General features: G+C 36.7%; 1 long non-coding RNA gene across 1 annotated transcript in view; it reads right to left on the reverse strand.

Annotated features, from left to right (window-relative positions):
• Positions 1 to 1,120: 1,120 nt before the first annotated feature.
• Positions 1,121 to 21,925, reverse strand: part of LOC132278632 (uncharacterized) — a 31,958-nt gene continuing 11,153 nt past the window's right edge. Inside the window, exon 5 of the long non-coding RNA XR_009471094.1 lies at positions 1,121 to 1,328. This is a non-coding gene — a long non-coding RNA (uncharacterized LOC132278632). The remainder of the gene's footprint in view (positions 1,329 to 21,925) is intronic.

Genomic DNA, 21,925 nt, shown 5'->3' on the forward strand with positions numbered 1-21,925 from the left:
AAAAAATATAATCATACTTAAGACATCATTCTTTCTAGAAAATAAAGTCTCTTTTGAAATCAACTTGCAAAATTATTTCACAAAATTTCCTTTTATAGGTTCATAGGTACTCATCCAACCTTGAAACACATCATTTTTAAACATAACTTAAAAGCAACATATGTTTACCTAAGCAAATACCAAGGGCTTAACCCTCATCCTCCCTACACACGGAATGTAAACTATTTAACTTGGCTTTATAAAGCGAATTAGAATGTCATAACATAGTACCAATACTTTCCTGAATGTGATATAAAATCATTGTTTTGTTCTGATAAGAACTCCATCCGATCCCCAAACTCCTAAAAGGTACTTCTTATATATCTCTTTTAGAGATGATAATAAAGTTTAATTATATATAGATTGATCAACACCAATTCTACTAATATCATTCGCTATTCCACTATCAAATATGATCACCCTTGTGCAATCATTCATTTTCAAGTACCCTCTTCCTTGGATATGTTAAAATCTCCTCCATTAGGATGCTCTTCGGGCTCCTCCTCTTAGCTTGTCTCATTTATGAGAACAACTGAAGTCGTGTTGGCCCCGATATGTAGTGACCTATCACGTACACCTAAATCCTTCCTTGGCTTATACCTTTAAAGTAATGCCAACCCGGAACTAAACCTTCAATCTTAAATTCTGCCTTCTGGAAAAGAAATCGATAATGTACTCCATTACTTCTTTGGGCTATGGACCCTATCCTCCTCCTAGTGTGAACCATTCTGTAACTATGGAATATAATTGACATCAGCTCCTCTTAACGAATCGTAAATAGTGTACAATGAATCCTAATATGGGCTCTAAGTTTTAAAAGACGCAACGCGGAATTCATATAACAAAAGACACTCCTAAGGACACTTGAACCTGGAGTGCTTTGATACCAACTATGATACTCCTAGATTTCCGAATGCGGGTTGGTAAGGCCCACGCCTGAATACCCAAGGATATCAAAAATAAATCGGTAATAATCGAACACAGAGTACAAAATAGATAAATAAGAATAAATAAATTTCTGAAAGAAAACTAAAATTATAATCCATTAATTGAAACCTTAGAATAAAATTCCATTAAATAATAAATTATTCTGATACAATTAATCCTCCAATAATACAACTTGGGAATCCATATTGTGTGGACCCCTAGAAAAACTCAAACCAATAAAATAGCAAACAACTATCTACAACCAGATACTGAATCATAAAGGAAACTCCTATGTAGATAATCCAGAAGAATGAAGTAGACTGATCCCTACTCAGCACGAACCACCAATTCCTGACGAACACCTGAAAAATAATGATGGGTCAGACCCACAAACAAGTTATACTCTACTACAATCTAAGCAGAGATCTGATATATATATACATCCTAGTCAATCCAACAATAACTAATAGTCTGTATATATATATATAGATACATACTATAGGACAATCACTAGACTATAAGACTGTCTCAACCTGAATGTAACTTTACATCCATGCCCCTATGGGCACCGGGAGCAACCAGAGTACTTTTTTACAAAAGTAAAGATGCGTATTTTGGTGTGTACTTGTTAAGGCCCAAATTGGATGCAAAAGTGTGTAGTGTGGCCAAGTTTAAATTTAGAAAATACCACTACCACTTCTAACTAAAATATAGCTAGAGTGAATAGGGATCGTCCCAAGGGAAAGGAAGTGTGTTTATGATGGAAATTAATGTTGAATTTGTAGGTCGAGAGATCAAAGATAGTTGGTTATTGTTTAATTAAACTACAATGCAATTAAAACTAATGCAAGTAAAAAACAATCTAGAAAATAAAGAAAAGATATAGGAGAGAGGTCTTGGAGCTTAGAGTCACCACTAAGTTTCATTTCATCAAACACTAATAATTGTATATTAATGAGAAAATTTAAATTGTAACTTGTGTGTGTGTGACATCAATTGAAACTAAGCATGGATGGCAAATAAGTATAGATTGTCTAGCCAATTTTGATGAAAAGCACAACCTATCAAATGAGACCAATATCTATTTAATTAAACCACAATTAATGCACACACAAATATCTAGAGACATGCACTATTTACATTCACAAGTATCGAACATCAAGAAATAAGAACGGATTGTTCACCTACCTAAAAAATTAAAGCAATTACACTACAACTAGGCTATAAAGATGAAATTAAACTAATTAAACTAGAGATGCGATACAATCCATCAAGAAACAAGTGTGAACCATCAAATAAATCACAAGAGTGTTCCATTAAGCACCATGCCTTAACCATCACTAGATTAACATCATTAACACACATAGACATGCATCAACTTCATTAAATCTAGAGACAAAAATATGAACATCAATTCTAGCATACATAGACATATGACTAGAGCCAAATGATCAATTGAAAGCATTAATCCATACAAATCAAGTAGAAATTACAAGATCTATATTTATTTATGGTCAAAACATCTATTACAACTAAAATTCCCAAAAATACACAAGAGCTAGGTTTGAGAAGCAAGCCTAGAGGCTATTTCTAGCCCTAATAGAAGGATTTAGCCATTCATTGTAGTGGACATGAAACCCTCAAGGGCTAACTTGGAGGTTGGTATCATCATCTTCATCCTTGCTTTCCTTTCCAAACCCTAGTTGTAGAGAGAGAAAAATTATTTCTATATTTGGTAATATCTCTATAATGGTCTCTTACAATTATTTTCAATAAATCAATTACACACTCCTTTGAGTAAGGACCTAGTCAGAATTATAGCCTCTGATTAGAGGAAATTCGCAGCTACACAAGCTAGGTAGAAATCAGCGCGCTCGGGAATTAGACAACTCATTGTCAGTCGGCATTTTGATCGATCAAAACTTTTCGATCGATTAGACACTTAGCTTCGATCGATCGAAGTTGACGTGGCTTGAAAATATCTTCTAGACTTTATCCAATTGGCTGAGCTGGCACCGCCTCATTTTGATTGATTTTAGACCTCTTCAATCGATCGGGACTCCCTTTTGATCGATTGAAGTTCCCCTGGTGTATGTTTCTTGGCTTCTTTCCAACTTTGTTCCTTAGCTCCAAAATTGACGTAATGGCTCTTGTTAGCCTGTTTGAACTTTATTAACCTGAAATAGGCAAAAACATAAATAAGTATCTAAAACATGAAAGTAAGATAGATGAATGGACTAAAATACCCTAGCTTAGGTGCTAAAATGCATCACATTTAAGCACTTATCGCACCCCCAAACTTAGATATTGCTAATCCTGATGAGCGCTGAAAAGTGTGCATTTAAACCCCTTAAGCTTGAGTATTCTAGGATTTTTATCTATCTTATTTTCCCGTCTTAGACTAATTTCATGTTATTGCCTTTTTCAGGCGCTTATCCCCAAAATAAGTCAATTCAGCCAAATTAGAGTATAAAAGAAGCAATCTCAAGCTGAATAGAAGAATGGAGCAAAGTGGAAACAAAGTGGTGGAAATCAGCAAGCTTCAATTGATCAGACATCTTTTCAATCGATCTCACAGTGATCGATCCAGCCCTGCTAAGATGGATCAAACCCCTTGTCCTTATCCTTAAGAAGTTCCATCTTCGATCGATCCAACTTTCTTCAGATCGATCGAACTTCCTTGATCTTATCCCCACCTACCACCTTTGTCTTTTTCCCAAAATATCCCAAAAATATCTCAGATTTGTCTTATTCTAAAAAGGCGCCACTAAAGATTGATCGATCTAGCCTTACTTCGATGGATCAAGCCACAGTTCGATCGATCTCATCTGAATTCAGTCGATCGAACCTCCTCAAGTCTGAAATAAAACAGAGTCTAGCTTATTAAAAGATGGCTTGTGGTGTAATCATTGGAAGGGACCCTAGCGCACGAGACTTGACCATTGGGTGTGACACTTGTGCTACCTATATAAAGATTTTGAGCCATTTTTACATATATCTCATCATTAACTCACATATCATATACTATCTCAGAGAGGAGGTTAGAGATTAGAAAGACATACACTATTTGGGAGTTCTTCCATTCTTCTAGGGTTTTCATCAAGAAAAAGATCATTCCTACCATGGAGATGGCCCTTGAAGGTTGGATAACTACATCAATGAGTGGCTAAACATCTTCTTGGGGCTAGAGTTAGCCCTAAGCCTACCTTCTAGACCTTGATGTTTTGTATTTTGAGGGGATTTGCGTTGTAATCTTGTCTTAACATTTGATTCATATATATGAATCTTGTTTTTACAATGATTTGTGTTGATTAATACTTCCAATTGATTATTTCATTCTAATCATATGTCTATGTATACTAGAGCAGATGTTCATGTTTTTATCTCTTGGTTTTATGATATTGATGGAGGTCTATATGCATTGATGCTATGAATCTAGAGATTTTCAAGGCATAGTGCTTAAATAGAATAGTCTTGTGGTTTGTTTGATGGTTCATACTCATTTTTTGATGGATTGTGCCTCTACCTTAGTTTAATTAGTTTAATTTTCATGTCCTTAGCTTAGAAGTAGTGCAGTTGCTTTACTTTCTTAGATGTGAGGACAATCCATGTTTATTGTTTGATGTTCCATACTTATGAATCCAAGTAGTATAATTCTCTAACTTGTTAGTGTGTTGATTATGAGCTTAAAGGAAGGGATAATGGCTTAGTTTGATATATTATGCTATTCACTAGGTTGTCTAGACATTATATGCTTAATTAGCCATCCATGCTTGTTGATTCAATCAATCACACCTCTTTGTATTGCAACACATGTTTCCCTTCATTCATTACACATTGAGTGTCTAGAATGGTGATGTTTAGTGGTGACCTTTAGATCCCAAGACCTCTCTCTTTTGTTTTCCACCCTTTATTTACTTTAGTTGTTTAGTATTCAATTTATTTACATTCTAGTTTAATTAACCAATTAAAACACCTTTTGATCACTCGACCTACTAATCCGACCTTGTTTCCATATTAACATTGCCCCTAATCCCTTGGGATGATCCCTACTCACCCTAGCTATATTAGTAGTTAAAGTTAGTAGTGACACTTTATAAATTTAAACTTGGCCACACTTTCAATACAATTTGGGGTGTTACGACCTTGAACCACACCAAGTTTTGGCGCCGTTGCCGGGGTTTGATTTGGCAACACCGTGTTTTGTAAACAATTAGGAATTAGTACTCTTTTGATCGTGTTTTTACTTTATTTTCTTTTTAATTACTTATTGTATTTGTTCTTAACTGGCTAGGTGAATTGAGCAAAGGAAGTCAAGTAAAGGAGAATTGAAAAGTAAGGAGCTAAGCTAAGCATAAAAAGGCTAAAATCTAAAAATTTGCAAAGCTAAGCGAAAAATTAAAAAATGAATTGAAGTTGCTTAAGGACCCTTTGTGAGCTTTTTCTTAACTCAATCTCTAGTTAAATCATCGGCCTGCGTGGTTGCAAGTTCTTAAATTCTTAGATAAATTGAGAGCCTGCGTGGAGACAATTTTACTTTTATTTGCATATTGTTCAAGTGGGAGTATGGGAGTATGGGATCAATGTATGTGGAGGATGTTCGTTGATTGATTTTTTGTAGGGGCGAAGTGATTGCTATTTGATTGACTACTTGTTATTTGTTTTGTCAGTACATGCATGGTCGAGGTCATTAAATCTTACCCTTGTCCCACTCGATCTCTATCTTGAATCGGTTGTTCATAATCCTATGGGAAGAGCAACATGACGAGCATGTGGAGGACCTTGGTCACATAGACCAACAAGGCATCCTCCACCCTAATGTGCATCATGACAACATCCAAGTACCATTAGGCATGCCTAGACCATTCATTCCACCATAACAATAAGGCCAAATTCCATTGGGAATGCTTCGGCCAATTTTTGCTCCATAACTTCCCATGGTTCAAGTTAATCACGGTGTTCGTTTAACACCACCGGTTGGGAATCCTCCCATTGCTTTGCGTGATCATTATGTCCAAATGAATACAAATCACTGATATGCATTCAATTGCCCCTATTTAGAGCACATCACTATGAGATTAAACCGCAAACCATTCAAATGCTTCCTAACTATCATGGACTTCCAAATGAAGAACCTTATAAGCATTTGGATGAGTTTCTTGAAGTATGTTTCACCGTGAAATACACGGACATGCTAGAAGAAGTGTTAAGACTCAAACTTTTTCTTTTTACCCTTAAGGACAAAGCAAAATATTGGTTCAACAATCTTAGGCCTTTTTCAATAACTTCTTGAGCAGAATTGCAACAAGAGTTCTTGAAGAAGTACTACCCGGTATCAAAAACCAATGCTATGAGAACTTCCATTCATGAATTTTCTCAAGGGGAAGGGGAACTATTTCATGAGGCATGGGAAAGATTTAATGATTTGCTTAGGAAGTGTCCACATCATAACATTCCTAAATGGCAATTAGTCCAATACTTCTTTGAAAGTTTGCCAAATAATTAAAAAGGAATGGTAGATGCATCAATGGGTGGTTCTTACCTTGATAAATATGAAAATGATGTTTGGCAATTGTATGAAAGTATGAGTGAAAATTCCATCCATAGATCTTTGTCTTCTAGAAATAGTAGAATTCTAGGTGGAAGGAAGAACGACGGCTTATATCAAGTTGACAATTCAAATGACATAGCCGCCGAAGTGAAATCCTTAACTCAAAGGTTTGATCAATTTTTAGTTAACCACAATTCGGCAAATCAAGTGTCTTCCTCCCCTAATCATGTTCATCATGCATCTAATGAATCTTGTATGACTTGTTCTAATGTCTTACATACTACTTCCAATTGTCCACATTGACATACGCAAAGTGAGCGTCATGAACAAGTTAATGTTGTATATGTTAACCAAAGGAATAATCCTTATGGCACACATTACAATCCTGGGTGGAGGAACCATCCAAACTTCTCTTGGAAAAGCCAAGGGGAAGGCTCAAACCCTCCCCAAGGTGGTTTTCAAGGCAAGTATGTTCTGCCTCCAATACAAAGCCAAGTTTCCCAAGGTTATAGATCTACGTTTCAATCATCACATGGAAACCAATTTTCTATCTCTCATTTCCCTAATCAATCATCTTATTCTCAAGGAAATTCTAGAAATCCCGCTTTTGAGGAGAAAGTGTTGACCACTTTGGGTACTCTAGAGGCAAACACTTAACTACTTCATTCCCATTCTCAATCCATTGCTAAGCTAGAAACCCAAGTCGGGCAAATAGCTAGTACCTTGAATGCTAGAGAGAAAGGGAAAACGCCTCTAAATGCCCCACCAAAGCAACAATTTGTTGTAGAAACCAATGAAGGTCACACAATTGAACATGTCAATGCAGTGACGACCTTGAGAAGTGGGAAAATTGTAGACAATTGAATTGGTGTTTCAATGAAGAGAGTGAACCAATGCAACCAAATGTTAAGACCTGCCCGTTTCACATTTTATTCTTCCTTCGTTGCATATACATGATCATCTTGTTGAGAAAGTGGTGAAAAATGATTTGAACAATGATTTGAAGAATTTTTGTGTTAAAAATGTTGTGACAAATGATTTTGAAAAAGTTTTTGAACCAAAGGCTCTATTTTCGAATGCCTTGAAAGGATCCATTTCTCTTGATAAACAAATGACCAAAGTGAATGAAATCATCGAAGTGTTTAGGCAAGTGAAGATCAATCTTCCGCTTTGGATGCAATCAAACAAATTTCGGCTTATGCCAAGTTCTGAAAAGACCTTTGCACCCAAAAGAGGAAGAACAAAAGCTAAGCACCAAAGAAAGTGATCTTGACCGAGCAAGTGAGCTCTATTTTGTAACACAACACTCTCCCAAAATTTAAGAACCCCAGTTCATCGACTACTTCTTGCTCATTGGTGACCATGTCATTAATCGGGCTCTTTTAGATTTAGGAGCAAGTGTTAACCTTCTTCCATACTCTGTATATGTTAAATTGGGCTTAGGAGACTTGAAACCGATGTCGGTAGTTTTGTCACTTGCCGACCGATCCATCAAAAAGCCCCGGGGTGTTATTGAGGATGTTTTGATTAAGATTGACAAGTTCTTCTTCCCCGTTGATTTTGTTGTCATTGACACGGAACCGGTTCTGAATCCCAATAGCCAAATTCCCATTAACCTTGGCCGTCCTTTCTTGGCAACCGCAAATGCCAATATTAATTGTAGGATGTAGATAATGAAAATCTCATTTGGCCACATGAAAGTGAAGTTGAACATTTTTAACCCGACCTCGAATTCAATGGATAAACATAAAGAAGTTTGTGTTGAAAATGAACTCGATAAAGTTGAGTCTTTGCCTGATGTTGAACATTCCCATGGTTTGCTTACCAAAAAGAGTTCAAAGAAAAATGTGTGCAAAGCTAGTGTTGAAAGGGCATGGAAGCCCAAGAATTGCATGGACAAAGGACCGTCAATCTCCTTTGATTCAAATCCTACAAGTTCTTTAGGGAGATTTGGGGGGTAGGATTCAAAATGCCATTCACCCCGTCAAGGAGGGGATGCACAATAAGATTTTTGATCTGGGCTAAAATAGCCCAACGTCTTGCTAGATACGTTAAACATTAGTGCTTCATAGGGTTTACAACCCTATTCCTCCCCCATTTCTATTTTACTTTTCGTTTCTTGCATCGTCTAGATATATTCTGGGTTCATACACATTGCTAGGGACTTTGGTTGAGAATGCATGCACTGTCATTTTCAAATCAAGCATTTTGTGTTTGTTCAATTGATCTGAGAAGAAGTTAGATCGATTGAACCTCATCTATGCATCCACTCCTCAATCTGTCCCATTGAGCGTAATTTTCCTGCATATTTCAGTTCTTTGTGTATCGTGCGAACTTCATTTCTGATCAATCTGAGTGTTCCAAGATCGATCGATATTTTCCTCAGATCGATCGATATTCCATACTTAGAAAAGTTTTTAAACCCATGAAAAATCACCTTTCTTTGCATCGATTGAACTTATCTACAAGTTTTCACCTGTTGGATCGATCAAGATTTGATCGATCTAAGTTCGATCGATTTTAGTATCTCCTGTTGACTTTGAATTTTTTTTTTTTTTTTTTGGAATTTTTTTTTTAATTTAATTATTTTTATATAAAAAAATCCAAAAACATTTTGTCTTAATTTCCAAAAACTCCAAAAATATTTTTAATTTTGAAATTTGTTTTATTTTCAAAAATTCAAAAATTTTCAAAAATACTATGTCGTTTTATGGATTCGATCGATCTGAGTTCCTTTATGATCGATCTGAGTTCGATCGATCTTATTTCTTAGTGATCGATTGAACATGTAGGAAACAGTTTTTAAAAATATAACCTAAAGGTCATTTGGATCGATTTTAAGATCGATCCAAGACCCCATCTCGCTCCCCTCACTATTCATCATCTCTCCCACCTTCGGCGAGTCTCCGGTGACCTTTTACAAGCTTTCAATCTCTTATTCGCTTCAGATTTCATCCTTCCCCTCGCGGTCTCCACTTCTCTCATTCGATTTGGTAAGTTTGGGTTTTATTTTCAATTTTGAGATTCAATCTCATGTTTTAGATGTTCCCATGTTAAATCTATGACCTTCCATAATTGATTGTATCCATTTTTGAGTTGATGAAGCTTGTATATATATATGTATATATGTTTGCATATATTTTTTGTTCCGATTTCAATCTCGGGGGTCACGTGCCATTGTGACCAATATCGATTTGCTGAAGTGTAGAGGGACCCACGAGCTTACTCAGGTGCCTTCGTGTTGTCCACGTCACAGATCTGTGACTTTTCGTATTTTTGCAGAGTTTGATCTATCACATTTTTCTCTGATTGATCAGAGAAAGATCGATCTCACATGTCCAGATCAATCCAACTTCGATCGATCTTATCTTTTTCCTGATCGATTGAATTTCATCACTTTATATTTTCATATCTATTCACCCTCTATAGTGTTCATGCTAGTTTATTTATGCCTAGTGGCTGTGTTTTCCACATTTGATGCATTTCATACTTATATTGCTCAACATGCTTCACTTATTTGAGCATTCACTGTCCATGCCTGGCTGCATTACCACTTGCATAGATTCATGTAACTTATTCTGAGTTGTCTATCTTACCTGAAAAACATGTTTCTACTTGTGTGCTTTAGATTCTATATTTCATATATTATTCTTGTTACTGACTACAGTTGCGAGTGTTTCTTTTCTTTTGCAGGCCATGGCTCGAGTCAAGACTATTGCTAACCGGCAGTATGCCGAATGTGACAGCGGGTAGATGAGCCAGAGGAGCATGAGGAGCCAGCTCCAGCTCAGTTTGAGCACTCTTCTTCTTCTGCTTCTGTATCTTCTTCTTCATCGGCCGATGAGGCTGATCATGTACCACCTCCTTCACCACCACCGGCACTGCCCGGCCAGGTCCGAGATAAACCTAGCAGGAGATATTCACGCATTCAGGTGGTGCACAAGTCTATCTTCGACATTGCTTTCTTTTTTTGGTCGATTCTAACCAAGGCAACCTTTGATGATATTGACCGCCGCGGCATTTCAGCCATTTTTGCTCCAGTTACCTACCCGGTTTACCAGAAGCTCGTCCGATTGTTCTACCAGAACCTCCTGCCGGCCCAGAGTAACCTGTCGGAGCTGCGGACTACTATTGATGGCCATCTCATCCGTATTACTGTTGAGTCGTTGGCCACATCTTCTCGATGCCCACATGTCTGCCCTCCCAGCCTTCATTATCCTATTCTCCGGAGGCCATCTGACGCAGATATGGCCATTGCTCTGACTGGCCATTTCAGTGATGGTGAGACATTCTCCATCCAGACTTATCTACCCGATAATTTATGGTTCTTCGATTCGGTTCTGTACTGAAACATATTTATGGCAGGCCATAAGATCTAGAGGCCCTCAGATTTTCTTGCAGCCCTCTACGCCTTCTACACTGGCCATTGGTTTTCTATTCCTGCACTCTATTGGAGTGTTATGATGAAGCTGTATGCGAGTTACATCAGCAATGCCAAGCCTAGGCGAGCTAATTTCCTCCCCTTCAGACTCTTATTACCCAAATCCTCCACGACCAGCATTATCCTTTTCATGCGGCGGAGCATACTGAGTTAGGGGCTTGCCACTATGGCAAGAAGGATTGGAACAAGAGCTACAATACTCTTATAAAGAGCTTAGAGCAGGAGGCTATCTTAGCAGTAGAGGAGGCTGCAGAGGCAGAGCTAGCAGAGATGGCGGAACAGGCAGCGACAGATGATCCAGCAGACCCATCGGTGGCTACGAACCCACATATGGATATCGACTTAGAGCGAGAGCCTCCAGCAGAGTCACCACATCACTCTCCAGCAGGGTCACCATTACACTCTCAGGAGCAGAGTCAAGATGTACACTCTAGTTCAGATGCCTAGCCTAGGAGAGCATATCCAGACCTTGAAGGATGCAGTTGTCTCTCTCCGAGCAGATGTGACTACTCTCCGCTCCGACATACTGACTACGCTATAGGGTGTTTCCAGAGATATCCGAGGATTACGCCCCGCTCACCCGACCTCATCTGCTTAATCTATATCTCTATCTCTCTACCCTTATTTTATATATATCTGTGATATTTGACTATTATTTTGACATTGATACTATTATTTTTACAGCTAGTCTGTTGGCTTAGACACTGTGTTGTACCATTACTGTTTATATTTTCTATATTGTATACATGATATTTTTGGACGTCAGGTTATTATATTGATATATTTATCTGTGATTGACTCTATTATCAGGTACCTTCCAGTGACTTCAGTGAGAGAGTGCTGCCCAAAATTTTTTAGGACCATCCTTATTCCTCTCTCCTTAGTTCATTTATTATCCCATTTACACTTACATGTCTACTGTGTACTATTATTATCCCCTTTGTTATCTGATCAGCTTTTCTCCCAGTGCCATCTTTTCAAGACCACAGTCAATCCTAAGTTTGGGGGGGTTGTACCACCCACTTTGGATACTTGTGTCTCGGCTATTCTTTATCTTAGTTGCATTGGTATACTCTTTTCTTTGTTCTCTTTGTATATTAAGGACACTATTCTGTTTAAGTTTGGAGGTAATGGGTGTTATTTGCAATGTTTGCTTTCAATTCAAAATTTTGAGCATGACTTGTGTGTTTGAGGGATTTTCTATGATTGGTCCATGACTAGCTATGATTTTGATCTTTTGAGGACTACATTGCTTAAAATTTAAAAATTGCTTGACTTGAGAGTCTAATACTCCTTGTATACCTTGTGGATGCCATTTAGGAGTAAATTTTTTGAAAGATTGATATCATGCTTGCACTTGTGGTCCACATCATCCTGATTTCATGATTGTTTTGAGATTCACTCTATGATTCTACACTAGCACAGTCGCACACTAGCATTCATTTGTGGGGTACATGCTTTGTTGATTATTGAATTGGTTATATCCCAATTGGGCTAGTAGTGCATTGAAAACTTTCATTTTGACAAAAGTGGATAATAATCCCTTTTCATTAAGTAGCCGGGATTCTAGCCTCATCAAGCATTGAATTTCTCGCGCCAAAAGGTGAAGGGTCCAAACTCTAGGTTAACAATTGAAAAAAAAAAAAAAAAAAAAAAAAAAAAAAAAAAAAAAAAGAAGAGAAAGTTGCAAAAGTAATAAAAAAGTGAGGACTTCTCCCAAAAGGTGAGAAGTAGGAAATGATTAGATGGAGGTTGTTTTGATTTGTAGCCTAGTTGATTTGAGCTTGTAAGTCCTTAGAGGTGTTTTAACACCTAATGCCCTAAAGCTGTCTGGTTTGGGAGTTATTGACCTAACGCTCGACCTCATAGATCGCTAGAAAGCTTAATAGATCACTACATTGCACGATGCTTCCATCTTTGATCCTTAGGGATAGATAAAAAATTAAAAATTAAAAAAAAAAATCGAGTGAAAAGAATAAGCGCACCTAGATCAAATAAGCTTTAATAAAAGGTCCACTCTTTGTCTTGATGATCGGTACTAGATTTGTGTGCTAGCTGGAGGGTAAGGATGTGATCATTTCTTTAGTTAGCTTAGATAGCAACATACTTGATGCCGGTCCACTCAAAAAGAATTCTAGAGTTGTTTTGATTTGCATGATCATTTTCTTGATGTGTGGAGGACCATATTTGTTCGCTTGGTGTTGAAATTTTAGGAGATTGCTTAGAAATGGTTAAAAAATTGCATACTTAAGGTAGTTTTCTCCCAATGCTTATTTGCAATATTGGTGCCTCTTTAGTGAGAAAGAGCTTAATGTTTGTGGGTATCATTTCTAGAAACCCTCACGAGACTTCACTCATCAACTAGGGGTAACCTAGGGGTTTAAAAGCGTTATTGCATGTGCTAAATGCAATCGTGTTCCTTACGAAAGTGGTGTTATCCATTTATTGCTTTCTAGTTCGTAGTTGTATAGTTGTTTATTTCATTCCTTTACTTTATAGTTCATTGCTAGGGACTAGCAATATTTAAGTTTAGGGGTGTGATAAGAGCTGAAAAGTGCCCTTTTAAACCCTTTAAGCTTGAGTATTCTAGGACCTTTATCTATCTTATTTTCCCGTCTTAGACTAATTTCATGTTATTGCCCTTTTTAAGCGCTTATCCCTAAAATAAGTCAATTCAGCCAAATTAGAGCATAAAAGAAGTAATCTCAAGCTGAATGGAAGAATGGAGCAAAGTGGAAGCAAAGTGGTGAAAATCAGCAAGTTTCGATCGATCAGATATCTTTTCGATCGATCTCACAATGATCGATGTAGCCCTACCAAGATGGATCAAACCCCTTGTCTTTATCCTCAAGAAATTCTATTTTCGATCGATCCAACTTTCTTCAGATCGATCGAACTTCCTTGATCTTATCCCCACCTACCACTTTTGTTTTTTTTCCCAAAATATCCTAAATATATCTTAGATTTGTCTTATCCCAAAAAGGCACCACCAAGGATTGATCGATCTGGCCTTACTTCAATGGATCTAGCCACAGTTCAATCGATCTCATCCGAATTCAATCGATCGAATCTCCTCAAGTCCGAAATAAAACATATCCCGCTCATTAAAAGATAGTTTGTGGTGTAATCATTGGAAGGGACCCTAGTGCATGAGACCTGACCATTGGGTGTGACACTTAAGCTACCTATATAAGGATTTTGAGCCATTTTTACATATATCTCATCATAACTAACATATCATATACTATCTTAGAGAGAAGGCTAGAGATTATAGAGACATACACTATTTGGGAGTTCTTCCATTCTTCTAGGGTTTCCATCAAGAAGAAGATCATTCCTACCATGGAGATGGCTCTTAAAGGTTGGATAACTATATCAATGAGTGGCTAAACATCTTCTTGGGGCTAGAGTTAGCCCTAAGCATGCCTTCTAGACCTTGATGTTTTGTATTTTGAGGGGATTTGTGTTGTAATCTTGTCTTGACATTTGATTTATATATATAAATCTTGTTTTTACAATGATTTGTGTTGATTAATACTTCCAATTGATCATTTCATTCTAATCATAAGTGTATGTATACTAGAGTAGATGTTCATATGTTTATCTTTTGGTTTTGTGATATTGATGCATTTCTATGTGCATTGATGCTATGAATCTAGAGATTGTCAAGACATAGTGCTTAAATAGAATACTCTTGTGGTTTGTTTGATGGTTCATATTCATTTCTTGATAGATTGTGCCTCTACCTTAGTTTAATTAGTTTAATTTTCATGTCCTTAACTTAGAAGTAGTGTAGTTGCTTTACTTTCTTAGATGTGAAGACAATCCATGCTTATTATTTGATGTTTCATACTTATGAATACAAGTAGCATAATTCTTTAACTTGCTAGTGTGTTGATAGTGAGCTTAAAGGAAGGGATAATGGCTTAGTTTGATATATTGTACTATTCACTAGGTTGTCTAGACATTATATGCATAATTAGCCATTCATGCTTGTTGATTTAATCAATCACACCTCTTTGTATTGCAACACATGTTTCCCTTCATTCATTACACATTAAGTGTCAAGAATGGTAATGCTTAGTGGTGACCTTTAGATCCCAAGACCTCTCTCACTTTTTCTCTACCCTTTATTTACTTTAGTTGTTTAGTATTGAATTTATTTACATTATAGTTTAATTAACCAATCAAAACACCTTTTGATCACTCGACCTACTAATCCGACCTTGTTTCCATATTAACATTGCCCCCAATCCTTTGGGACGATCCCTACTCACCCTAGCTATATTAGTAGTTAGAGTTAGTAGTGGCACGTTATAAATTTAAACTTAACCACCCTTTCATTACAATTTGGGGTGTTACGACCTTGAACCACACCAAATCCCTAGTAATAAACTACAAGGAAAGTAAAGAAATAAATAACTAAGCAACTATGAACTAGAAAGTAATAAAATGAAAGCGCCACTTTCGTAGGGAACACGATTGCATTTAGCATATGCAACAAGCCTTTTAAACCCCTAGGTTACCCCTAGTGGACTAGTGAAGTCTCGTAAGGGTTTCCAGAAATGATACCCACAAACATTGAGCTCTTTCTCACATGAAAGGTAGCAATATACAAAACAAGCATTGGAAGGAAACTACCTCAAGTATGAATTTTTCAACCCTTTCCAAGTAATCTCCCAAAATCTCAACATCAAACAAGCAAATATAGTCCTCCACACATCAAGAAAATGATCATGCAAATAAAAACAACTCTAGAATCATTTAAAGTGAACCGACATCAAATATGTTGCTATCTAAGCCAACTAAAGAAATGATCACATCCTTATCCTCAAAATAGCAAACAAATCTAGTCCCGGTCATCAAAACAAAGAATGAACCTTTTATTAAAGCCTAATTCATCTAGATAGGCTTATTCTTTTCACTTTTTTTTTTTCATTATCCTAGAGGATCAAAGATGGAAGAATGGTGCAATCTGTTAATCTATTAAGATTTCTAGCGATCCATAAGGTCGAGCGTTAGGTCAATGGCTCCCAAACCGGACAGCTTTAGGGCATTAGGTGTTTAAACACCCCTAAGGACTTACTAGCTCAAATCAACTATGTTACAAATCAAAATAACCTCCATCTAATCATTTACCACTTCTCACCTGTTAGGAGAAGTCCTCACTTTTTTATTTGCTTTTTGTAAACTTTTTTTTTTTTCTTTAATTCAATTATTAACCTAGAGTTTGGGCCCTTTACCTTTCGGCGTGAGAAATTAAATGCTTGATGAGGCTAGAATCCCGGCTACTCAATGAAAATGGATTGTTATCCACTTTAGTTAAAATGAAAGATTTCAATGCACTATTAGCTCAATTGGGATATAACCAATTTAATAATCAACAAAGCATGTACCCCACAAATGAATGCTAGTGTAGAATCCTAGAGTGAATCTCAAAAAAATCAGGATGATGTGGACCATAAATGCAAGCAATATATCAATTTTTAGAAAAATTTACTCCTAAATGGCATCCACAAGGCATACAAGGAGTATTGGACTCTTAAGTCAAACAATTTTTAAATTCTAAGTATCATGGTCCTCAAAAGATTAAAATCATAGCCCAGGACTCTCAAATCATATCACATGCATAAAAAGTAAGTGCGACATGTAAAGTATGCAAATACAACCCCAAACTTAATCTATGTATTGTCCTCAATGTGCAAAGAAGCAATAGATAATGGAAAGAGTATACCAAATGGGTGAAGCAAGAGGGACTCGGCAATGGAAGCTTAACTTTGGAAGGTGCACCCCCAAACTTAGATTCCGAAAACCTGTCTAAAAATAGTTACACTAGCAATTGTTAAAGCATATGCATTAATGATATAAATGAGAAGTGAAATTGAGAATTGGGCAAAAATCATGGCATCTAGCAATGTAAAGCTTATAACATCTAAAACTGATATCAAGGATCCAAAAATCCATATGTAAAATATAAGTGCAAGATCAAATATCAGTGCAATAGAATCAATAATATCCAAAAATATCCAAAACATCCAAATAATATCAAAATAAATATCCAAATAATATCCAAAACAAATATCCAAACAATATCCAAAACCACTGCAAGTGTTTAAATGGTGCAGAAATATCACAGTCATAGCAGTGCAGATATGAGATAGGTAATGAGTAGGAGAGAGAAAAAATGGAATCAGATGGTTGGATCTGGAGTAATCATGGCCGCAATATGCTGCAGCATGGCAGATATCTCGGTGCTGTGGCGAGTGAGAGAATCTGTAAGGTCAGTGCGCAGTGCGCCTAGCTGGCGTCTCACCTCAGCTACATCTGCTCGCAGCTCATTTGATTGGCGAACTAGATTATCCTGTCTCCCCACCAGGTCGTCATATTTCCTCACAAGGTCATCATGCCTCTTCGTGACATCGTCGTGCCGCCCAGTCATATCAACTCTGAAAGATATGAAATCTGTGTGCAGCTAAGCTACCTCTGATTTGTAGCTAGAATCAGTGCTGGTATGGGTTGTCGACTCAGTAGGAGGGGTATGTGAAGGGCTAGTTTGCTGAGATGCACCAGGTAAATCTGGCTGGGAGGTAGAACCTGAAGTGGTAATGCGACATCTATGTTTGGGGGGGAGATCTGTTTGCTGTATCATCATCTGGAGCATTGCCTACTACGGCTACCTCTGCTGCTGTACCTGAAGTCTCTTCATATCCCTGTTGGCTCTATTCTTGCGGCATGAATTGAAGGTCTTATTCCACCAGGCAAGATCATAGGCTTTCTTGGATCATTTTGCATCATGCTCTAGAATCTCCTCAAGGTCAAACTGATACCTTTGGTCTAGAAGCAGCTGTGTAATCAAATGGCCAAAAGGTAAAGGTCAGGTCTCTGCTCTATTGCTGTGCGTGTGATGTAAGTTCTTCCAAAACTTCTGTATGAGCTCCCATATATGCGTAGGAATAGAGATCCAATACCCTTGATCTAAATAGTATAAAGCCTGAAATATCCCCTATCGCCTCTAAATGCCATGACCAGTAAGGAATGTATTGAGGTGCAACACTGAATCAAATAACCAATACCGGGGATCAATCTCAACCCGGTTTGCAAAGGTGCACCCCTCATATGCTACCTGTGGTGATAATGTAGCTACCATGGTCAGCTCATTGGGAAATGGTGGATGTGTAGGGTACAGAGGCTCCTGAGTATCATCAGCCAATGGAGAAGTGTGGGGGCATCGACTGGCAGTAGCTATGGCCAGGATAGAAATATCAATCTCCTAGCCATAAATGGTAGTGTGTAAGAGAAGTCTGTCATCCTCATAAATCTGGAGGTACTGGTAGAACAGAGTAACCAAACGGGGGTAGACGACTGTGTTTGTTGGAGTCATAATAGCATCAATGCCCCGCCTCACTAGCTCAACATAAGGCCACTTGGTCTGATCCAAGGTTGAGAATAGGTCTCTATCAAATCTGTACATGGTTTCCCATGCCTTACTGGCGTAAGACTAAGCGGGGATGTAATGACCTGGTAATTTTCCTTCCTTTCCTTTTCCTCAAATTTCACGGATATTTTTTTCTCGTTGATCTTTTCTTTTATGAGTTCAGTTTCTTGTCACTTAGTGTCATCTTGAGTGATTGAGAATGATTTCTGAGACTCTTTCCTTTAGACCAATAACTTCCTTAAAGGACCGTGTCATTTCTGCATTTTCATTTTTTTGATACTATTCACTTTTCGTCCTTTTCCCTATTTTGTCTTTTCCCCGTTTGTCACTTTTTGGCACAACCTTAATTTTTGTGTTCGGAGTTGGTTTATGACTTCACGTATCTTCCTTCTAAGTGGTTTCCACAAAATACGTATCTTTACTTTTGTAGAAAAGTATTCTGGTTGCTTCCGGTGTCCACAAGGGCATGGATGCATAGTTCTTCAGAAACATTTTCTTTTCTTGGGGTGTTTTTCATAAATATCTTTTGAAGATTTTTTATTTTAGGGGTTTCTAAGAAAATATTTTTGGAAGATATTTTCAAACTGGGTCATTAGTGTAGTTATCACTTTTTGTAGGGGCCATTGTGCAATTAATGAAAGTTACTGCAAAAGTGCCTCATTTTGAGCCTGGATCCTCGTACGGGATTCATTTTCACATTTCATTAAGTCACGTACTCTTAGAATTGTTTTCTGGTCATTTAACCAATTTTAGGGTTTTTGACCTCGGTTGCCGCCAAACTTGTTTGGGGCATATCTTTCTGCTCGGGACTCAGTTTTTTACACTGTTTCTTTTGTTGTTCATTTTATCTCATTTTAGTTCTTTTTCATTCACGGTGTTTCGTCGTTTGAGCGCGTCTGCTCAAATTTCACTTTTCCGGACCCGGGAGGGCCCTTTCAAGGCACTTTTAGGGTTTTACTATAAATAGAATGTCTTAAAGTGAAAAATTACTTTTTCATCATCTTTATCCCTCTCTTGGCCTACTACCATAGCATCCAAGGGGCTGCCACCCTTCTCTCTTCTTTTCCAGCCACTTCCCTTTAGTAAAAAGTTATAGTGCCTTAGTGTTTATCGAAGGCCTTGGTGAGGCGCACCTTTTCCCCTTATTAGAATCCATTTTTGGCAATTTTTCGAGTACGGGTTTGAAGCCAAGTTTGAATTTTCATGATACCTTCTTAGTGTTTAATGATCACATTGTTGTCCCCGATATAACCTAGGAGTATCGTCGGATTCGGGGCACTTTTCTTTCGGTAGGGATTTAAGATTTCATCTCAAATGGAGGTAGGGGATATTATTGGTTTATATTTTTATTATCTTACATGCTATTGATGCTTACACAACTTGCCTGTATTTTTTATTCATTATCTAGAATTTAATTTAATTATTTTCTTTGTGTAAGATTTAATTCTCATGATGGTACACAACTTGGAATTAAATTGTGGCATGCTAGTAATTTAGGCCTTCGTATGCTTGTTGACATATATTAAATTGGGAGGGTTTGAATAAGAATTACAACGTTTAATTAATAATTTTCCTTTGTGAAAGTTTAGTTCTCATGACCATACCTTGCATGGAAGTAACTTGTAATATGGTATTAAATTAAGTCTTGGCATGTTCTTTAACATACTTTAATTTGAGAGCATTTGGATGAGTTTGAAAATTTAGAGATTTTAATTAAAAGAATTGATTAAAATCTATTTAAAAGGTTCCATTGGCTTAATTAAGTTTTTAACATGACATTTGTAATGACTAGAATTTGTTTACTAGCATATATTAAATTGGGACCATTTGAAGTTGCGTTAGAAGTTAGAGATTTAATTATCATGATTTAATTAAATTCTACCTTGTTATTTCATTGGCCTAATTAAGATTTTGAATGAATATATGTAATGATCAAGTTATGTTCTTTAACATGTTTAGGGATCATTTGAATGAAATTTGAAACCTAGAGAAATTAATTAGTTTATTTAATTAATTTCTGTTTCTATTACGTTAATGATTTGATCCTATGTTTGACATTGGTTGTATGTTTAAATGATGATTTTAGACTTGTATTAGATTCTTCAGTTTATGTTTTCAATATTAAATGATATTGTTATAGCGTGTAACGAATCGCACACTGAAGATTCAACATGTGATGTTATTATAGTGTGTAACGAATCACACTCTGAAGATTTGACATTTGTCATCCTATTGTAGTTATGAATTTAGAGCATGTATTGTGTAGTTCCAACTTACTTGTGCATGGAATGTAGTTTCGTGCTTTATATATTTCGTATATAAGTTGTCAACTTTTTTATTTTGGAGTCATTTGGGACATTGTTCAGAGACATAGCTAGAGTTTGGCTCTAGTACGGGAGGTATGAGTTCTCCCTATTTCATAATGCGCACTAGGGTGGTATTCCCAGTGGGTTAGTGCCCAGAATAATCGTTTAGGTCTTGGCTTTATCCAAGATTTGATGCCCAAGTCTTCCACTATTTGATTTCGCATTCAATTCCAAGTTGACAACGAATGTTTAATTGTGACTTGTGCTTTTGGTTATTGGCGATTTAATATTGTTAAGTACATTTACGCATTATTATTTTTAATGAATCATCATAGGCTTTAATGTTGTTAAGTATATTTAGGCTTTATGGTTTTAATGAATCATCGTAGGTTTTATTATTGTTAAGTACGTTTGGGCATTGTGATTTCTAATGAATTATTACAAATTTTGATGTTGTTAAGTACATCTATGCTATATTGTTCAAATGTAACTTATCAATTATCCTATAGATTCATTTGGAACATAAACGTTAGGTGGCATGACCCACTTTAGTTATTTTTGCATTTTATATTTCAAGTTGATAACTTTGAGAATCTATATCTTGTTGCCTTGTATAACTTGCTTCTATCTTATTTAAATTGCATAAATAATGTGATTTATGCTAGAAATGATCTAGGGTAGCTTAGGATGCTCCCTAGGTCTCACCTTTGACATAGACGCTAGGTGGCATGACCCTTTTGAATTTTTTCACATTAATGAGATAATCTTGTAAAACGTTAGGTCTTTGCATGCTCAATTCCCACGAGTAGCTTTATGTTACTCACCCCAAAGTTACCGGGGATATTTTTCAGGTACAGGATTCTAGATTTAGGGATTTGCATTTGCCTTGGGTGATTTGTAGATTTAAAGTTTCTTTAAATGCGTTCTTATTCACATGTAACTGTTAGCATGTTTAAGTTTTACCTTTAAAGTTGTAATACTTAGCTAGGTTTAATATGTCATTTTTGCCTTATAATATGTAAAGTGTACTTAGATACACTATTTGGAGCCTATTTAATATGTATGACTTGAGGCCAAGGCCACAAACTTTAAAGTTCAAAAGTATGTATTTAAACTTCAATTTTACCTTTGAAATGTAATTTTGCTAACTTTGGAGGTTTGACAGGTGATTTGGAGTAAATGATATATAATGAGGCTATGTGCCATTTTAACACATTTCAATATGT

This window comes from Cornus florida, unplaced genomic scaffold (genome assembly GCF_030987335.1).
Source record: "Cornus florida cultivar Cherokee Brave unplaced genomic scaffold, ASM3098733v1 CherokeeBrave_3.0.0_Hap2_Chr10, whole genome shotgun sequence".
Lineage (NCBI taxonomy): Eukaryota > Viridiplantae > Streptophyta > Magnoliopsida > Cornales > Cornaceae > Cornus > Cornus florida.